We start from the raw sequence: 19,694 nt of genomic DNA, 5'->3' as shown, positions 1-19,694 counted from the left end.
CCTACATCCTCCTCCCTAGCTCTAGGTCCACACTTTCCGGGTATTTTTCCCCACTGAGAACTTCTACTGCCTATACAGACTTGTGCCCAAATCATTTTATTATATAAAATTTTGATGGACTTGATCGCTGATTTTTTGCCTCCTACTTTAACCTTTCTAAATTCAAGTTTTCATATCTGTAGATGTAAATAATACACGTGCAAGGATTTGACAGGAAATGAACATAAAGCACTGCATTCATTATTGATTGCTGCGTAACAAATTACCCCCAAACTGAATGGCTTAATCCAACAACAGACACTGTCTCCCAGTTTCTGTGGCTCAGGCATTTGTGAGCCCGGGCATTTGGGCAGTCTTGGCTTCTGGTTTCTCATGGCAATGCAACTAAGATGTTAACAGGAGGCATAGGCTCTTCTTGTCTTCCTTCTTTGGCTCTGAAATCAGGGTCTTGGGCTTGCTAGGCAGGCATTGTATTACTTGAGCCACATCTGCAGCCCTTCTTGCTGTAGATATTTTTTCAAATAGGGTCTCGATTCCCTGCCTTCCTCCCCTCCCCCAACTGGGCTGGACAATGATCCTCCTATTTATACTTACCATCGAGTTGGGATGACAGACATGAACTGCCACATCCAGCTTTTTATTGGTTGAGATGGGGGTCTTTGCCAACTTTTTGCCTGTGCTGCTCTGGAACGATAATTCTCCCAATCTCTGCCTTTTGAGTGGCTAGAATTATAGGTATGAGCTATCATGTCCTGCTGGCAGGCTGTACTTCTACAGTGTCTCAGACACTTGGCTATAGGGAGGGGGTTTCAGTCCCTCCCCATGGTATCCTCCCCCAGGGAAGGGCTTCTTGACTGTCTTTAACTCGAGGCAGCTGGCTTTCGCTAGCGTGATCCTGGGGAGAGCGAGGTGGAAGCTGCATTGTCATTCATGTCTTAACCTCAGAAGTTACACACCCTTATTCCCACAAATCCTATTAGTTACACTTGTCAGCCCTAATCAGTGCAGAAGGATTGTACAGGAGCACATGAATACCAGGAGGTAAGGCTCAGTGGAGTCTGGCTACCACAAGTACTTAGCTCAGTGCTTACCGAAAGCCTATCATAGAGGCTCAGCAAGGAGTGGCTACTATTCTTACTAGTTTATAACATCAGTATTTCCATGAATCCCTTGAGGGCACAGACTATATATTTGGCCTGCTTGTATCCCAGTGGCCTAGATTACCATTGTGTGTACTGGTAGGCCCCTACTAAATGTCGAATACATGAGTGGAGGCTTGGAGAGAGTTAGTTTGGTGTCAGGCTCAGAGTTAGCAGAAGTACCCGCCTCTTTCCAGAGCTTAAACTCTGGGCCTACGTGCTGTACCTGGGCAACTTTTGCTTACGGAGAGCATTCTACCACTTGAGCCACAGCACCATTTCCAGCTTTTTCTGAGATTAATTGGAGAAAAGGGTCTCACAGCTTTTCCTGTCTGGGCTGGCTTCAGATTGTGATCCTCATATTTCAGCCTCCAGAGTAGGTAGGATTACAGGTGTGAGCCACACGGACCTAGTGGGAGATAATTCTTACCCAGATGTTAAGCAGGGTTCTGTAACTCAGTTCTGTGTCTGGAATTCCCCACTGCTAAAGAATCAAGATCTGAAGGTTTCTCCTATTTTGTTTTTGGAGTGAATGCCAAGGATGCTTGATAACAAAACTGCAGGCAGGGGAAGCTCTTACCATATTTTTTTCCTGGATGCCTTGATTTTTCAGTTTGGTAAGGTAGTGGTCCCATCACCATTATCTAAAGAGTGATTTCACTGCTATTAAATCCCCCCAGGGCCAAAGCAGACATGGAAAGCCCTCGATATTTTTGCTTGTACTCAAATTCCTATCTTGATGACTCCCTTTCCCTTCTACCAGGTACAATTTCCCTTTCGAGGAGACTCTGATGTACATTTTCTTAGAGTTCATTCAAAGGTGCACAGAGATTCATGTCATGCAGCCCTCCAAGCAGGACAGGGTCTGAGTCTGTGAGGTAATTGATACTCTGGGCAATATTGAGTTTCCAGACATCTAGTTCAAGCTGGAAGCTTTGTCCCCACCTCTTGGGCTTGAAAATTCACTGATTGTCCCTTTCCCACAGACAGGGCCTTCTGTCCTTACTGGTGTTGTGCTGTATGCCCCACGTTCCAAAAGGAAGCCAGTCCCTTGCAGGAGTTGCAGAGACAAAGACCATGGAGAAGCAGGTGTCCTCCCAGAGATTCCCATGTGGATCACATTTCCACTGGTCAGGGGTTCCGTTTCTCCTACAGTTCCTTGAAATCCCAAATAAGTGACTTTAAAGTCTGTCTGTCTGTCTGTCTGTTGTTGTTGATCAGGAGGTTTGAACTCAGGGCCTGGACACTATTCCTAAACTTTTTCGCTCAAGGCTAGAGTTCTACCACTTTGAGCCACAGCACCACTTCTGGTTTTCTGATGGTTAATTGGAGATAAGAGTCTCACAGGGACTGTCCTGCACTGGCTGGATTTGAACTGCAATCCTCAAATCTCAGCCTTCTGAGTAGTTAGGATTATAGTCATGAGCCACTAGCACCTGCCTCTTTCTCCCATTCTTAGAACTAGGATTAATAGGAAAAGAAGGAAAGTCCTTTTCTCTTTTTTGTGAATACAATTTTTTAAACTTTTAAAGTGGTTATTAAAAAGGTGATATACCGAAGGGTTACTGTTTCATTGAATACAATTAAAAATATATATTATCTTTAAGTAGTTGTACACAGGGTTTCAATTCAACATGCCAGTCTGTCAGATTAATACATGCCTCTTCTGCTCAATGCTAGCACTCTACCACTTGAGCCACAGTGTCACTTCTGGCCTTTTCTGTTTATGTGGAACTGAGGAATCAAACCCAGAGCTTCATGCATGCTAGGCAAGCACTCTACCACTAAGCCACATTCCTAGCCCTTGCATAAACTTCTTTTATGACATTTATTTCACTTTCCATTAAGATTTAACTGGAAGGAAAACATTTTCAGTAGAGATAACATGAAGAAATATGGCAAGTGGGAAAGTTGGAGCCTCTCAACCTAGATGCTTAACATTTGGGTAAAAATTACCTCTCCTCTGAGCCTGTCACCAAACTAACCCTCTCTAAGCCTTCACTAATGTATTCAGTGTTTAGTAAGGATCTACCAGAGATCAAGGACATAGAACTGGGCAAATGTGACTGCATTAGTTTTCGAATTTTCCCTTCACAGAGCTGTGGAAAGAATGGTCATTCTTGTTCAAAACCCTAGCCAAAGTGGTCTCTTCGAGATGAAAACAGAATAGAATTGTTGTTGTTTTTCTAAAAAAAAATCATTTTTGGGGGGGGAAATCAAATAAAAGAGTTGACTTAAACTGTATAAATAAGTTAAAATACTTAATGACCAATTGCAATATTTTAAAAGATGCCGAAAAACACAGAATTTTGGGAAAGGAACTAGGAAGGAGCAGAAAAGACATGATGGAAGGACAGCATGGAAGTCAAATTGAGGAAACAGGACTTTTAAGTGATTATTAGAAAAATCAACCATTGATCAACAAACCAATAAACAAAGGGGCATAGCAATTAGCTTTGGGAAGCTAGGCTATATTGGGTTCTGTGGGTTTTATGATTAGTAACCCTTGTGCAATTAAGAGCATTGCTTTTGCATTGTTTCATTAAGTAAACAATCATTTAATAAGCACATGTTATATGCCAAGCTGTGATAGGTGTTGGGGACATAACACCTATGTAGCTTTATAGAGACATGAAATATGGACTATGACTGTATACAAATGCCCAGGGCACAGGGGAGATGAAAAGGCATGACAATTAAAGTTCACTGAGTGCTTTATAAGCACCACAGCCCATGGTTACAGCAGATATATATTTTGAACCATATTTTAATCTTTATTTCTTGGCACATATATATGTATATGTATGCACACACATATATAATTTATTTTCTTCAAATCAACGACTTTTATCCTCTGCCATACATGTTACAGAAACAGGAATGGAGCATGGATCAGGGATGTTAAAAAAAAAAAAAAAGAAGAAGAAGAAGCATCTGGGCACCAGTGGCTCATGCCTGTAATGCTATAATGCTAGCTACTCAGGAGGCTAAGATCTGAGGATCACGGTTCAAAGCCATTCTGGGCAGGAAAGTCCATGAAACTCTTATCTCCAATTAACCACCAGAAAACTTAAGTGGTGCTATGGCTTAAGTGGTAGAGCGCTTACCTTGAGCTGAAGAGTTCAGGGACAGCACCCAGCCCCAGAGTTCTAGCCCCATGACCGACAAAAAAAAAAAAAAAAAAGAAAAAAAGAAAAGAAAAGAAAAAGAAAAAGGAAATTAAGAATCCAGGTTTATACTGTCACTCTGTTTACACATGTGGCAGTATGCCCCCATATCACACAGCAGCTGCCTTTCTCAGCTGCTTCTTTGCAGACACAGCCCTGGACATTCTTGGCACAGTCCATAGGGCAGTAGGAGCAGCAGCTCTTCTTGCAGCCGGTGCATTTGCATTCTTTGCACTTGCAGGCAGCAGTGCAGGTACAGGGTTTTTCAGTGGTGCAGGAGCAGCTGGGGTCCACGGCAGGCAAGAGCAGTGGCGGGAATGTAGAGAAAGATGGGCTTGGAGCAGCTGAATTTTGGATTGGAGGAGGTGTGGACCACATATTTACTTGATAAATGCATTTTAAGTAGGTCTTACTAGTCTGCATAGGTATACAATTATTCTCCCCCTCGCCCATTTTACTAATGAGGAGCCTGAGGCCCGAAGAGGTTAAATTCTTGCGTGGTGTCCCAAAACGAGGGGATGAGGATTGGAACTCAGGAAGTTCTGTAAACTACTACAGAATACTGCCCCCTTTGATAAGTGCATGAGTAACCAGGCCAGAAAGTGAAACACACACCCAGGGTGACTGAAACAAATTGCTATATAGAAGTCCCAACCTCTGGTGAAGGAAGGGGATGGTGGGAAGGGCAGACTTCTGGGAGAGGAGAGCATTTGAGTTGGGTCTTACAATGTGGATGAGATTTCCACCAATGATCACAAGGGAGACGACAGAGGACAGCACTCCAAATGCAAAATGAAGGGTATATTCAGAAGACTTTAACAATTCCAGTTTGCTGGAATGGGTGGCAAAGAGTCAGGAGCAAGGCTCCTGACGCTGTTAGGTACCAGCAAGTTGTCTGACGGTCTATTTAAAATGCAGCTTCTGACCAAGGAGGCCCACAGAGTCTGCCCCTGCTGATGCCAAAACTTCTGGTCTTGGACTGTACAGAGCGGAGGGTCTTTGCTTTCCTGCTCAGCTGTGTGGAAAGTCTAGGATGGCACAGTTGGATTTTATGCAGGGAAAGAAAGCTTTAGGAAGATAGTGTGGTGATAGTAGTGTAAAAGGAGCTGCGGCGAACTGCAGCAAACTGGGTTGGGTGTCTTAAGCTCCTCATTTGTAACCCTCAGAACTCAAAATCCTAATGTAGCCAGGAAAACAGAAACCACAGAGACAATTAACAGATAATTTAGCCCTAAACCTCAGATGACCACTTACTCACCAGAGATGTCTAGAAACTGCTCTGTTCCCTTCCTCCAGGACTAGCCACAGGAACATAGGACCTATTCTGCTAAATGAGAAAAGGAGATGAGATGTAGGCTTGGCTTTGGAGTCACCTCCAGTGGGCTTATCTACATTGCAGCTGGGCCTGGTCACCCAGCATACTCTGGATCACTTTTCCACATTGGTAGAACTGTTCAGGGAATGAGAAATGCTGCTTATATCAGCTTGGGGGTGGGGGGTGGGGGAAACAACCCAAAAAGCAACCATAATCAGGAAATTAAATCTGTGGCTTAAAACAATTCCCCACTGCTTTCTGGCTTATATTTATCTCCCTGAGCCTCAGGGCCTTCCTTCCCACTTTCTCTTTCTCTGGTTGTCCCAATGACTCTCCCTTCCAGGCCTGCCCTGCTCTTCTCTCTCCTTTTATTCTTATCCTACAGGGCTTCTAGCTGGTTACCACCCCCCCCCCTTTTTTCCCTTCTGGCTGGGCTCCTCCCTGTAGCTTAAGGCTTCTTCTTCCTGTCTTCAGGCCTCCAGTTTTTCCATATCCCCAAGGAAGCATGTGTCTGTCTCACTTCCCATCAGGGAATCCTAAATGGTGAATAGGCCCTTTAGAACAAGCCCCGGAGGGGACTTGGCTGGGGTAGTGGGGGGTGGGGTGCTGGGGACCTGGCAAGGCCATACAGAAGCCCATTCATTGATAGGCAGCCCCTCAACACACAACCTGGTCCAGTCTTCATGGCTCCGGGCAGAGAGAGGCATCCCTTGAGGCAGTGGCCAACATCTCAGCCACCATGAATGACCTCAGTGTCTGCAGCTGGTGGGGGACATTGCCCTGCAGCCTCCAAATCCTTTGGGCCCATCAGCCCCACCATTGGTGCAAATATATTCGTCTTGAAAATAATTTGTCAGCACATCTCCATCAGTGGTGCTGATTTCATTAATTGGAAGAATTAGTTCTTTGTGGCCAATGGAAGAATATGAAGCCAAAACACACGAAATGCTTTTCCCTAGTGACCCAGAGACCCTTGGACGAACTCCTGGGTGCCATGAAAATGGATCGTTTTGCAGAAAGAATGCCATTGGTTGTTTATTTAACATCACTCCCCCTCCCCCTCCCCCCCCAAAAGACCTTTGAATTGCTCTCACATCTGGCTGCTTTTTCTTCCTTTATGTTTTTTTGTAGAGCCAGGGCAGGGAGGAAACTTCATCAGTCTGAAAACATCCAGCAGCAAAGTGTAAATTAAATGTGCTGAGAGGCCAGGAGAGGGGAAATCTTACCTCCTGAAGTAGAAAGTATGGGGACTGTGTCTTCACCCTCATTCCACAGGGCCAGACATAGTTCTGTCCCCTGCATCTGCCACTAGGAGCTATGTTATCTTAGGCAAGGCTTTTGCCCCATCCTAGTCTCAGTTTCCTCTCTGGTAAAATGAGTTGATGCACACAGTCTCAGTGGGCTGTGAGAGGATTAATGTATATAAAGTATATGGCTCATAGTAGATACTTGGTTGATGGTTGCCATATTATTGTTGTTGGGATCAAGACCAGAATAGATTCCCAACTATTCTTACATCTGACATCTCCCATGCAGGAAGGCAGATGGGTAAAATGATGTCCAAAGCAGGGAGACAGATGGACAAGAAAGGATGATCAAGAAGGTTGGATGGAATGACAGCCCAGTCAGGTGAAGGGCAGATGGAACATCTCTTGGGATAGGCAGATTTATGACAACCCAACAGGATATAGAGCCGGTTATCCTGTGGGAGGGACAGATGGATGAGGGTCCAATGGGGGAGACGGATAGATGACAAGCTAAAGTGGAAGACAGATGGATGACAATGTTCGGTGAATAGGGAGAACAGGGGTGGGCAACACTGTATAGAGAAGAACAGATGGACAGCATGCTGATGACGGGGCTGGGCTTCCTGTTTAGTCTCTAGTTTTTAGGCCTGGAAGTCTCAAATTCATAAGCACCTCAGGGGTTCTGTGGGTAAGAAGAGAAGACAGAGGGAGAAGGAGAGGGAAGACAGGGAGAAGGAGAACGAGATGGAGAGGGAGAGGGAGGTAGTACATACCTAAGACATTAAATACCAGGGTCAGTCTGGCCTCTGTCCACACCCTCCCTCCTGCCCCCATGGATCCTCCCTGGGTGGCCCCAGAGATAAAGGAGGGAGGAGGAGGAAGAGGAGGAGGAAGAGAAGGCATAGAAGAAATAGGAGGAGATGGAGGGAGAAAGCTGCTAGTTGAACAAGGGGAAATAAAAACTGGCTAAAAGTTTTATTTATTTAAAATAAAGGTTCAGCTATGCTTGACTGTAAACATGCAGGCCTGTCCCTCCCTCCCTGGCTTTTCTGTGCAGAGGGCTTAGACCACACAGCAAGCTAGGGGCAGGAGGCCAAGAGAAGGCCAGCATAGGTTTGGGGAGGGGGAAAGACTTGGGTGCCCTAGTCTCTATAGGCCACTCTGCCATTCTGACCAGCCCACAGCCAGGCTGGTTTTTGGCTCCCAGCCCTTTATACAAACTAGCAAATCATAGCTTCAGGCCTACATAAAGCACACACAGTCCACAACATAGGGAATAAGGTAGACAAGTGCTTAGGCACTTACAGATAGGCAGGTCTGTCTCTCTGCTCTGTCTCTGTATGTCTCTTTGTCTGAGGTAGCCCAGCAGGGTCCTAGCAGAGATGGGACAGACTCCCGCTGGGAGTCACCTCTTCTATTTGAGGAAGAAATCTTTACTTGTCTTTCCTTCTCTCCACCTGACTTCTTTCATGGATTTCAGTGACTGAACCATTTGGGTGGCCTGTAAGATCCCCTGAGCTCCCTGGAGAAGGGAGAGAGTGTGGATGGAGAAGAATTTAGAATAGAGATAGTCTGGAGACCCTTTCTTGAGAGGTCTTTGTGAGGAGGTGGTTAGGGCTGTGTTGGTGGCCTGGCTAGCCAGGGAAGGGCTGTGGTATGCAGGGTCAGAAGGGAATAGGCAGGAAATGTTTGTGATAAGAGGTTTTCCCTCTTGCAAACTCCCCTTGTTTCGAGAGCCAGCTGTAGGATAGGGGCCGAAGGGCTGAGCTAGGCTGGGAGCTTCAGAGGAGACTGCTCCTAGAGTTACCCTTGGGGATCATAGCAGTAAGACAACAAGCCAGGACCCTAGGGTTCCTAAAATGACCCTGGGAGCCCAGCTAAAGCTGCTTCCCTTTGGGATGGGGAATTTCAGTCAGACTTTATAAAGTCAAATCAGCACCCCTGCCCAACCCACTCCAAAAAAGGAAAAGCAAACTGAACAAAAACCCCTCATTCCTCTGATTTCATAAATCTAACTTGCTGAAAGGGTGGAGGGCAGGTTTAGGACCACAGTCTGGGACCCAGGGAATTTCAGGTCCTATATGGTTTCTAGTGAAACTTACTCATTCATACGACCAGTAAAAATGGAAAGTGGACTGTTGTACAACGATTATGTGGATGTTTTGAGGAGAAATTCAACTACAAGAGGTCAGCTGTGGTGGGGTAGGGGTGGGGGTCCAACCAAGTCCTCAGGAACTGTGTCATGTAGCCATCTGTGGAAGTGGATGCGTATACCTCAGCCGCCCACTGTCTCCTTCTCTCTCCAGGCCCAGTGATTGTACCGTCTGTGGTGACTTGGACAGCGAGCTGGAAGTGCTGAGCTGGAAAACCCTCGCCGGTGGGTGAGGCTGGGGCCTCTCTCTGTTGTACCCATGCCTCTTCTTAAGGATTAGCAGCTTCTATCTGTCCCTGGGGGCTACACTGTAAATGTCTATGTAATGCTTATTTGTGGTTGGCAGAAGATGGATTAGGAAGGAGCTAAACAAAGCAAGAGGAGGCTGAGCTCCCCCTGCTCCTCTTGAGGTGATTGGCATGACGTGTGACTGTGTACACATACACACACACACACACACACACACACACACACACACACACACACACACACACACACACACGGGGGGGGGTGCACATGTGCCTCTTTTAGAAAGAATGTAGTAACAAGCACACAGGAGGGATAATTATAAGAGAGAGTGAAGATTAAGTCATTGATAGCCAGAACTGGAAAGAGGCAAGACTCAGATGGAAAAATAGGAGTCAGTGATATACAAATTCAAGACAGTTATTTTTATTTATTCATTTTTATTTATTATTTCATTTTTATTTATTCATCTTCCCACTTGTTACCATATTCTATTCATTTGGTGGGAATCACTAGAGTTAGCCCAGGAGCTAGGGATTAGGTAGGTGACAAAAATCAATGAGAGGCGGCTGCCGGTGACATAGGCAGCTGAAAATCTAAGCAAAAGGGCCTAGTATACAGTAGGTTTTTGAACAAGAGACATCATTGTTATTTGGTCACATCACTTCTCTAGGACCTGTGCTAGGTTTTTCCAGTCACCTGGATGTCTTCATCCCTCAAGTTGACATGACTGAATTGTCTCAGATGGCTTTTCCCCTCTGGCATCCTGAGGTTTGTGGTTAGTTCTTGGAGTATGGGTTGGCAGGTGGAGGACCAATGCTAATTCACATTCCCATTGTCTTCCTCTTCATGAACATGTGTGGTCTTGCATTGTGGTCAATGGATGGATATTTTGCTCTGTAGAGGATCTGATTGCTTCTTGCATTTGTTTTTCTCTCCAGGAATTTGTGGACAGGTATTTCTGCCTAACCATCTGGTAGCCATTCACCTTTATGGTGGGTTAAGAAAGGAATTCATTTTGCTTGTTTCTTTGGTAATATCTGCCTCCTTTGACAGCAAGTTATCTTTATCACCTCTTAAAACTCTTACTATGTTAGTGTTTCAGGTACCTTGGGACTCTTATGATTTCCTAACTTTGTGCAACTTCGTCCCTTTTTCCAATTGAGCTTTCCACACCTTTCCTTTCATAGCATGCTTTAAACATCCTATAAATGCTCTGTGTACTCTCTCTGCCTTCAGAGAGTGATGGACTCACCTGGCTAGACCAAGAACAAAGTCATTGGAAAGCAACCAACTGAAAGAAACCAGGCGCCTGTGGCTCATGCCTGTAATCCTAGTTTCTTAGGAGGTTGAGATCTGAGGAGCCCAGTTTGAAACCAGCCTTGGTCAAGAAAGTCCAATTAACTATCAAAAAGCTGGAAGTAGCCGGATGCTGGTGGCTCATGACTGTAATCCTAGCTACCAGGAGGTTGAGATCTGAGGATTGTGGTTCAGAGCTAGCCTAGTTAGAAGAGCCTATGAGACTCTTATATCCAATAAACTCCTTAGAAAACCTGGAAGTGGCACTGTGGCTCAAGTGGTACAGCACTACCCTTGAGCCAAAGAAACTTAGGGACAGCACCCAGGCCCTGAGTTCAAGCTCAGGACTGGTACCCCCGCCCCCCCCAACATAACCTAGATCAAGTTGTAGAGAACCAGCATTGAGTGAAAGAGCTAAAGAACAGTATTCAGGCCCTGAGTTCAAGCCTTAGAACTGACTCAGAGAGAGAAAGAGATAGAGCAAGAGTGAATGAGTTAGAGAGAGACAGAGACAGAAACACAGATGGGGAGAGAGAGAGAGAGAGAGAGAGAGAGAGAGAGAGAGAGAGAGAGAGAGAGAGAGAGAGAGAGAGAGAGAGAGAGAGAGAGAGAGAGAGAGAGAGAGATAATGGGAGAGAGAGAGAATGGGAGAGAGAGAGAATCTGATTCTTACCTAGATCCTGCCCCTTGGCAGATTTCTGATCTGTGGATGGACTAGAGAGTGGAAGGTATAGAAGGCAGAAATTCCTGGACAAGATAACAGTGCATGGGAGCCTCTCTTTCCTGCTCTGTCCTTGTACACCAAGTTCCCAAGGGCCATTCCTCCAAGACTCCTAGAAATGGAGAAAGTATGGATTGGTGTCACACTTAACAGATTGGACATGAAAGACCTCTGGAAAGGCATCTAAGCAAAGTGCTGTATTTTGTTGGAAGGAATGTCTTAAAGGGTAGTGGTTATATAAACCCCCTTTTGTTTTGTTTTGTGACAAGGTCACAAAACCTACCAAGTGGGCCTCAAACTTGAAATCCTCCTGAGTATTGGTATGATAGGTAGGAACTACCATACCTGGCTTGCCAACACTTTAGATGAGTGCTGGATCGGCCTTTTCTGAAGCTGCTTGCAGAGTGGAGCAGATGAGTATTTCCCTGGTTAGAATTAAGCTGAAGACTTACCTCCTGGAATGTGAAATCTTGTCACAACACCATCCACATACTAGTTAATGGTGTGGTGACGGTTCCTGAGGCTAGTTGCTCTAGTGAGTGGTCAGGAGTGTGCCCTGTGATCATACAGAACTTGCTTTGGATCCCAATTCCTTCAGTTACCCACTGGTCAATCCAAGTCTCAATTTTCTAATCTGTGAAAGAGGCATATGATGGTTTCTAGTCTCATACGGTTCTTATGAGGATTTTTACAACATAATGAAGTTAACAGGCAATTTAGCATAGAGTGCTGGGGCATAAAGTCTTTTATTAGATTATTTCTAACCCCAAAGACTTTGCAGCCTCTAACCATTGATTTTTGGAGTTTACCATCTTGGCTATACAACCTTTTTTTGTGTGTGTGTGGCAAGGTGATAGCCTGGCTTTGAACTCTGGTTCCTCCTGCTTGAGCTGACTGCTGGTATTATAGGCATAATATGCCATCATACCCAGCTTGGCTATACATCTTACCTCCTGGAGACATCCCTTTCTTCCCCTCCTTTTGAATGCTGAGCTGTCAGTAATTGATCTGATGACTGCACTCATCCATGGCCAGGACATTCTTCAGTACATTCTTCCCTGGGACATTGGCTCCCCTCTGTGCAGCCCCCATTCCATGCTCTTCTCTAGAATGTCAGTCAGCCTCCTAATCCTGGTGACTTATCTCTGCAGACTGTCCTCTTGGGGCTGCAGGACAGTCTGGATGGGAGGTCTTGCTCCTTATCATGGACGACCTCATCGTGAACCTTCCTGAGGCAGTGAGGAGAAATGTAAAACATTCAGACAAGTTCTTATTTGTCATCTCTCTTGCCCACCCCTAAGAAATGTTAACGGAATTTCAGTCTCTAAAAACACAGAAGTTAGTCAAAACCCTTTTTGTCTACAGACATAGAGGGAACGTTTAATTTGGCTCTGGAGCTGAGCTGAAGAAACCACTCAGGAGGCCAGATGGGGTGTCTGTGGTGGGTCAGCTCTGTGTGTGAAAGGAGGCTTGACACAGGAGACGGAGGAATCAGTGTGGTCCAAGGCTCCACAGAGATCTCAGGCTGTATCCACAGCTGCCCCAGGCCGGAAGTTTCCTCAGCTTCTAAGGGACATCCTGACAAAGCAGGCCCCCAAGGATAGTGGTTTCCATAGTAACAGGACTCCTTGATTCGGTCTTTTCGGAATCAGTTTCTGCCTTGGGATGAGTAACCTTTTCAGAGAGGATGAGTGAGTCGCCATGTGTGTGCTTCTGTGAGGGCGTTGTGGAGCTGAAGGCTGGGATGTTGGGGTGATAGAGAGGCTGGCTGGGCTAGCAAAGGAGGAATGCTGAGTCAGTTGATGGCAGCCGATTCTGATGAGTGTTGCAAATTACTGGTTTGGCGCGGAACATGAGATGGCTTTGTACCAAATCCTTGGCGGGGAGCGGGGAGGGAAGGGCTGGCACCAGCAGAGACCCGGGCTGGCTTAGACAGAGTGACAGTGTCTGAGAGTTGCTTCTCAGTGACTGCAGAGCTTGAAGAGTGGTGGCAAGTCTTCCTCAGGAGGGTGGAGCTGAGTAGCTGTCCTCGAGGGCAGGGAGAAGAGTCCTCCTCTGGTCCCTGTTGCTACTGCCCTGTGCACTGCAGTGGCTACAGCCTGTTTTTCAGAGAGGTCAACAGAAGTTGGGGTGGGGGTGGCTGGGGAGTGTGGTCATCAGGTCGGTTAGCAGGACTAAAGTGAAAGTGTTTTCCCTTTTTGGTTATTCCAGAAGGAATTGGCTGGGTGAGGGATAATGGTTGCCTTTTGTCTGGGGGCTGGGTGCAGGAGGAAGAGAAGGTGCTGGAAAGCTCTGCAAGTGGGTTAATGCAGGAGCTGAGATCTATATTTGGAAGCTGTCCATTGACCACTGTCTTGCTTTTACCTCAGTTGTTATTCTTCTGATTCTTGAAGGGTTTGTTGTTGTTTTTTTTTTTAACAAATAAAAGAAGGACGGATAATTATCTGTAGTTGTCAATTATTTATACTAAAAGAGCCCACTCACTGCTTTGTGATTTGAGCAGAATGGATTTGACTCCTGATTTCCATCATTTCTGCCTAGAGGTTGGTTTGTATGAGAAAGCATCATTAGGGAAGCTGGGAAACATGGTACTCACGGTAGGGAGGGCACTCCTGGGTGTACTGAAAGAACTTCCTTCTGACAGCTGGAGCTAGCCTTCTGTGTGGCTGGGTGGAGAAGTAATCCCTTTTATCCTGGCTTTGATTTGCTTGATTACCTCTTTAGCAGTATTGTTCATGGCTGCAACAGGTGTCAGACTGCGAAAGTGGAGGCTGAGAGTTAGTCAAGGTCCTCTGTCATTCCTGACCTGTCTAGTTGACCTCATGGTTCAGACCATGAGGATCCTTGTTCTGGAGACGGGAGATAAATTATCATATTCATTTTTGAGAAAAAGTCTAGGAACCCAGTTAGGGAGGGTATCCTCTGCTTCCAAATCTACTTAAGATAAAGAAGCTCTACTAGAAGAATTGGGGTGGGTGGTGGATGGTGTGAGAGATGGCTCATCACTGCCTCAGTACATTTGCAAATCACAGGAAGTTGGAAGAGAAGAAACAGCTGGATTCTTTTCATCACCTTAGCTCACATGTTATCTTGAGTGACACTACACTTTGAGAGAATGTAGAAACATGGGAAGTGAACTACAGTGGGTGTTGGGGCACTGAATTTTACACTGCCCCTGGAAGTCACTTTGGCTCAATATCTGGGTCAATCCAGTTTTCTCTTCTGTGGGTGAGGCTGGGAGAATGGAGTGGACAGAAACTAGGTAGACTCTGGTCTATGAGTCACTGGCCACAGCATGTGTATATCTCATACACATCGAGAATGGAGATTGCTCTCTGCAGTCCTGCACTCTCCCCTCCCCAGCGGGTTATCGTGCTGACTTGACTAACACAAACCCCCATCTGGACAGAGTCCAAACACCAGATGTGCCCCTGATTAGTGTCGGTCTGGGGAATGTTTCCATGACTGAAAGGTCAATGTCAGCTGGAAGTGCCCAGAGTGGCTGTCTGTCCCCCACCCCACTTCAGCTGAAAGACCCAGACCTTCCATTATCTCACTAGCCAAGGGACTTAGCTTGTGTGGGGGTGGGGGTAGCGAGGGGTGGGTGCCTTGTTTGACTTGCTTTCTCTCTGGACAGTGTGATTTTTTCCACTTGGAAGAGACTCCTGGGTGTGCAAAGGGGAAGCCCTGCTGGTGTGTAACTGCAAACACTTAGTTCTCCTTTAGATCTGCTGTGCACTGTGTACTCATGTCTCTTCTAATTTTCTTAGAGGGGAGGGGCGTCACCTTCACTCTGGAAAGAGAAATGAATTATAATATTGCAATGGGCTGGGCTGCCATGTTTTACCCTATTTACAGGTCATTTTAAGTCTTGCTTCTGCACGTTGGACAGGCTTTCATGTTTAATTTCATGCGTATAGGACTGTGCGAGGCTTTCCTCTAGGTAGCAATGAAAATTAAATACAATTGAGTTTGATGTGCACCTTATTGATTCCAGATCCATTTCAGTAGACTGTGACACTTCTGCGACCTGCAAATTCTACACATTACAGTTAGGATTTTACACAAATTCTGTGTGTACATGCAAGACACGGACATTTCTACCAGCAACATCCACCTCCCAACAAAAGATTTGGGGCCCATTGGAAGATGAAAGCTACTAATGAAAAAATGCACAGCACATGGTTTTATGGCCACCCTTTGGGAGTGGGGGGAGATTCATGAAAAATTGCCCAGGAATGACACAAAAAATAGGGTAATAATTTCCTCAGGTCCACATTCCCCCTTTGGACCTCTGTGGCCACACATCGTATGTGCTGTCAAAATTCCATTTCAAAGGGATCATGGGGGAGAGGGGACAGGTTGTGTGGGAACCAGCTTGAGAAATACTTGGTAGCTCAGTTGGTTTGATTGACAGCATCCTGTCAAGCATGGATTCCTCCCCCCACCCCCTTTGTGTATGACTGTTGGTGACATTTGCTTTTCAGTGGCTCCTGGTCTGGTAGTGGCATCTTCAGAAAAGCCTACTTGAGCCAGAGGGACATTTGGTCATCAGAGCAAGGGAAGGTGGCCTGCTTTAGCCAGACATGGTTTCAGGGTATTGAGGCGATCATCTCACTTCTGCAATGGATCTGGGAATTGGGGACTTTGTTCAGTCTCAAGTGGGAGAAGGGGAATTTTTACAAGAGGCCATGGCCTTTTGAGACAGGGGGAGAAAGTATCTTCTGCAATTTTTTTTTTTTTTCAAATTGGGGCAGGGAATAGAAGTGAATCAGAAGAGCTCTTGGAGAATGGTAACTCCCCACTGGGGTCACAGGGTTGCTTGTAAAATGAGGCCTAGGTTTTGGTCTATAGCCAAGGTCTTAGCTGTACATTGGAATTACCTGGGGGAGGTTTTACAATCCTAATGGTTCAAGCCCAGCTTCAGACCAGTTGTGTCAGAATCTCTGCCGTGTGGTGAGGGTTAGCTCAAGGCAATGTATTCTTAAGGTTTCCTAGGTAATTTCAATAGTGTTCAGGACCCTCTGAGCTAGAACCCCAAGAGTCAAAGTGGTTTGAGGGCCTGCAGCATGGTTATCATCTGGGACGTGTTAGATATGCAGACTCTTCAGCTCTGCCTCAGATCTACTGCATCAACATCTGCATTTTAGCAAGATCCCTGGGAGATTTAAAGTATATTAAAGTGTGAGGAGCTGTGGCTTTTCAAACTTTTCTGCACATTAAATTCACCTGGAGAGCTTTAAAAGCTCCCAATGCCCAGGCTGCACCTCATACCAATTAAAGCAGAGTTTCTGAGAGTGAGACACAAGCATCGGTAGTTTTTATAGGTTTTCAGGTGAGGGTTTCTCGGCTCTGGTGGTGTATTAGAATCATCCAGGGAGCTTTTAAATATCCTGATACCTGAGCCCTACTTGTGGAAGTTCTGATTGAAGTGGTCTGGGATTGGATGCAAAACGATTCTGAGGTAATTTGCATATGCAGAGCTGTGTTCCAGAATATGTGTCTAGTTCCATTGAGGGGCACCAGTTTAAAACCTTACCCCAAGTCAATGGATTAAAGATAGTTGAAGGAAAGGAAGAACCAGGCCATGGCCAAAGTTCTCTGGCGTTAGGGCTTTGATATTCGATCTCCTTACATATGATTGTTACTATACTTTTATCTTTTTATATGAATTCAAATATTTTAATGTTACTTTCAGTTTTCTAATAAAGTTTTATTTAATTTTTTTCTGAAACTTTTGCCTCACCCCAGTACACTGATAAAAGTGCAGGCACCTGGGCCTCAGAGCTTAGTTAGAGCAGCTAAGGGGTCAGGTGAGTTGGAGACAAGTAAGGTCAAAGTTGGAGAGTTTGGGTGAGCCAGGGTTGAGAGGAAGCAAATCCCAAAGAATAGGTGAGCTGGTTATAATTTCTTGTTTTTTTTTCCCCCCACCCAACAATTCTCTCTCCATTTCTAATATGACTATAGAATCAAGTTGTTCTAAGGTAGGATTGCTGGTTTTAGCAAATAAGAACACAAAACACCAGTTAAATTTGAATTTCAGATAAACAGTGAATTACTTTGTGTGTGTGTGTGTGTGTGAGAGAGAGAGAGAGAGAGAGAGAGAGAGAGAGAGAGAGAGAGAGAGAGAGAGAGAGAGAAAGGGAAAGAGAGGAGAAAGAGAAAGAGAGAGGGGAGAAAGAGAGAGAGGAGAAAGGGAAAGAGAGAGAGAGAGAGAGGAGAGAGAGAGAAAGGGAAAGAGGAGAAAGAGAAAGAGAGAGGGGAGAAAGAGAGAGAGGAGAAAGGGAAAGAGAGAGAGAGAGAGAGAGAGAGAGAGAGAGAGAGAGAGAGAGAGAGAGAGAGAGAGAGAGAGAGAGAGAGAGAGAGAGAGGAGAGAGAGAAAGAGTCTGGTTGTGGTCCCTTAGCTTTTTTGCTTAAGGCTTGTACTCTACAACTTTGAGCCACAGCTCCACTTCCAATTTTCTGGGGGTTAATTGGAGATAAGAGACTTACAGACTTTCCTGCCCCAGCTGGCTTCAAGCCACAATCCTTAGATCTCAGCCTCCTGAGTAGCTAGGATTATAGGTGTGAACCACCAGTGCTCAGCTTAATTTTTTTCTTTAAACCTAAATGTGGTCTGTGTGTATCTGGGACGTATTTTATATCAGAAAATTATTAGTTGTTTATCTGAAATTCACTTTTAACTGTGTATTCTGTATTTTATTTGACAACTTCAAATTTTGGGATGAGGTCCATGTGGGTGTGTTGGAACCCTGTACCCAGGAGACTCAGCACCCTGGGGTTATAGTGGTTGGGTTTGTGGTCACATGGGTGCCTGTGGGTCATGCCCTTGAACTTAACTTCTGCCAGGCTCTCCTGCAGTCCTTGGTGTGGAGAAGTTTCTGGGTCATTCCTTAGATGTGCCCTCTTTTCCAGTTGTTGTTGCCAAGTTCAGACTGCAAATGTTAAGAGAAGGAGCTTAATGGGCTGGAGTTGACAGCTGACTGATGATGAGTCGGACATATGTAGGGAAAGGAGGGTGCAGAGGGAAGTTTGGCTCACCAGCCACAGCCAGTGCATCTCTCAGAAGAGGCTGCTCAGTGTCTGAGTCCAGCATGTCTGGCTTTCAGCAGAGGCAGCTCCACATGGAAACACGTCTAGAGCCAAAAGTGCAGGTTCCCATCCCATTGGGCTCGGAACAGTTCGTCTACTGCTGGTTTCAGAGTAGGAAAGAGGGCTTGAGGGAGTGGGAAAGGAGGCTGACATTGGGAAAGAGGGAGAGGTTGACAAGAGAAACACCAGTATGACTAGAGGATATATACAAGATGAGATCTATCATGTGTCCATCTGTATATCTGTCTGTCTGTCTGACTATTCATCTTCACCATCATTGTCACCATCACCATCACCGCCATTATCACCATCACCATCATCATCCTATTGGTTACATAGTTGGGGATAGAAAGCAAGATACAGCCAGGCTCTGGTGGCTCACTCTTGTAATCCTAGCTACTCAGGAGGTTGAGAGCTGAGGATTGTGGTTTGAAACCAGCCCAGACAGGAAAGTCTGTGAGACTCTTATCTCCAATTAATCGCCAGAAAACCGGAAATGAAGCTGTGGCTTGAGTAAAAAGAGCTCAGAGATAGTGCTAGGCCCTAAGTTCAAGCTCTATGACTGACAAAAAAAAAAAAAAAAAAAAAAGAAAAAGAAAAAGAAAAGAAAAGAAAAGAAAAGAAAAAGCAAGATACAGGACAGTTTAGGAAGGGTATGTGGACTTATCCATTCTGTCCTAAGAGGTAAGTTGGTGCCTGTTAGTTCAATGAAGCAGTATCTTAAGCATGATAAGAAGCCCTGGAGGAAAAGGCTAGAGTGGCCAGCAACAGGCTCTGAGACCATGGTTCATTTTTCTCTGGTATTCTAGTAGCCCTGTGCCCCTGTGTGAGGATCCTTACTCAGGTTCAGACCCTGCAGGCAGGGGTGAGCCTCTGGAGAGAAGGAATCTGGTTTAGACCGTCTTCTGTAGGAAGTTTCCTGATTTCCCTCCTGACCCCACCCTACCATCTTCCCAGAGTGATCAATCACTGCAATTTATTTATTTATTTATTTTATTTGTGAACATACTGTACAGAGGGGTTACAATTACATGGGCAGGATAATGCGTACATTTCTTACCAAGCATTGCAGCCTCCTCCTTTTGTTTACCCTTCACATGCCTTCCCAGCCTCCCCCCTCCACCCCAATCCCAATCCTTCTGCTTCCCCCCCATTCCCCACCCCCCCGCACCGACGTTGTAAAGCTCGTATTGGACATGACAACTTGTACTTCTCATTGTTGCAACAGGTCCACCTGTATCCTTAAACAACTGGTTTTTCCCCATCTCCTCCTCAAGTTATACTGACATCAAATATAGTGAAAGCAGGGGTTATAC

General features: G+C 45.5%; 1 pseudogene; it reads right to left on the bottom strand.

The window, feature by feature from the left end:
- Window positions 1–4,372: 4,372 nt before the first annotated feature.
- Window positions 4,373–4,684, bottom strand: LOC138829314 (metallothionein-1A pseudogene; annotated as a pseudogene).
- Window positions 4,685–19,694: the final 15,010 nt, after the last annotated feature.

The sequence above is a fragment of the Dipodomys merriami genome, unplaced genomic scaffold (assembly GCF_024711535.1).
Source record: "Dipodomys merriami isolate MVZ:Mamm:240054 unplaced genomic scaffold, mDipMer1.0.p SCAF_17, whole genome shotgun sequence".
Taxonomy (NCBI): domain Eukaryota; kingdom Metazoa; phylum Chordata; class Mammalia; order Rodentia; family Heteromyidae; genus Dipodomys; species Dipodomys merriami.
The sequence above is the reverse complement of the archived record's forward strand: the minus strand, read 5'-3'. Positions and strand labels throughout refer to the sequence as shown.